At 39.3% G+C, this 1,727-nt stretch overlaps 1 protein-coding gene across 1 annotated transcript in view; it reads right to left on the reverse strand.

Moving 5' to 3' along the window:
- Positions 1-1,727, reverse strand: part of lars2 (leucyl-tRNA synthetase 2, mitochondrial) — a 30,737-nt gene that overhangs the window by 1,214 nt on the left and 27,796 nt on the right. The gene's annotated exons all lie outside the window — the stretch shown is intronic.

Genomic DNA, 1,727 nt, shown 5'->3' on the forward strand with positions numbered 1-1,727 from the left:
TGTGTGTGTGTGTGTGTGTGTGTGTGTGTGTATGAGGGGATTTCACCTTTAGAGAGAAAGTCGATATTCAGCATACTGTGAAGACTGATACGTGTGTTAATGTGTGTATGCGTGTTCATGCGTGCCTGTGTAAGCATGTGTGATGAACCTTCACATCACAGCGGGATATTTTCTATGATTGTCTTTATGCCTTTAAAAGTACACACATAAACACACACATTCCAAATCATGACATACGCTGCCAAACTGAGGGCTTTTGCTATTTGCGTGATTGAGCTCATGGGCAGAAAAAAGGCACAGGAAGTTAGAGTTAAGCGTGAGTCAGAAAAAAAGGTGGCTCTTTTGCTGGCTTTTAATTATTACACACGCAAGCACACACACGCACGCACGAGCGCACGCACGCACGCGCGCAAGCACACACACGCTAATCATAGGCCCTGTTGAAAATTACAGACTATGAATGTAATCATGGAACTTTAAATCTAAGTGTGGAGAGTTTGGGTGAAAATGGTAGTGGATGCAAGAGCAAATATGTGTGTATATACTGATTAATACAGTTATGTATAAATAATGAGCAAAAGCATTTAAAATTGAAAACCATTTAAGTTCAAAACCAAAAAATAAGAGTTTTGTTTTTAGCTGGACAACCATGTTTTTATAGTTAGTTGCATGAGATAAACTGTGACGGAATAATAGTGATACTCAGAACAACAAAACTAACAAAGGCGCAGGGCTTAAAGTGAAAACAATCCTGAGACTGAAATCTTTTTTTTGAAGCTGGGGGGGTCCACAGTGTAATGTTTCGATATGCACTAATTAAAGTTAATTTGACTGGGTAACAGTTAAAATCCTTCTTCCATTACACATTTTTAAGAAGTAAAAACCATATGTTAAATTAAGAGTCAATGTAGATTTTCACATTGCAATAAATATCATAATCCTACATTGAATCATTGTGAAAACAAAACTTGCTAGGTGTTGTGTTGTCACTCTGGCCAGGTCATCATTAAAAAAGCGAATTGGTACATTCAGGATTTTGTCCATGTTGACACTAGTTGCTTCATGTACATTTATTTAAAACTCTGCTTTGTTTAGCATTTCATATACTGTAGCTAGACGTCTAAACTCTGGGACAAGGCCGTCCTTTGTCAAGGCAGTTTGGGCTTTAGATATATTTTACACAGTGGCCTTTGTTAATGACAATTTGTGTCCCGCTATGAACCTGCACACACGTATTGTTTTTATCACAAACACGGTCGGTCAGCAAAGGCGCAGTCGCAGCCATAGCCATCGATGCCGGTAACAAACTTGTATGACAGTGTGCACGGAACGAAGCTTTGTGACTAGCATCTACTAACTAGCAAGCACTGACTTACTGAACATACATTTTATTTTATTTTGTCCTCTATTCATGCCCGGTGCCATTTATTAACTCCTTTACTCAACTAAAGCTGTATCTAAATTTTTTTTCCGCCTTCCCACTATTGACAGTGAAGGAAATGGACCAACAGATCCCGTTGTTCTGGACGGAGACCAGTGAAGGATATTTGAAGCACTTTTCTGGTGAGGGTTGAGAGTTACTGCGTAGCCTCCAACTGAGCTTGAAGACTTAGATGTGAAGTGGACAACGTGTCGGAAAGTTTAAGTCTTCTGGTAGTTGTGCCAAGAGAAATCTCAATAATTCCTAATCTTGCAGAGATGGAGAGCGTAGGTATATGTAAGGAGAT

The sequence above is a fragment of the Etheostoma spectabile genome, chromosome 6, assembly GCF_008692095.1.
Source record: "Etheostoma spectabile isolate EspeVRDwgs_2016 chromosome 6, UIUC_Espe_1.0, whole genome shotgun sequence".
NCBI classification, from domain to species: Eukaryota; Metazoa; Chordata; class Actinopteri; order Perciformes; family Percidae; genus Etheostoma; species Etheostoma spectabile.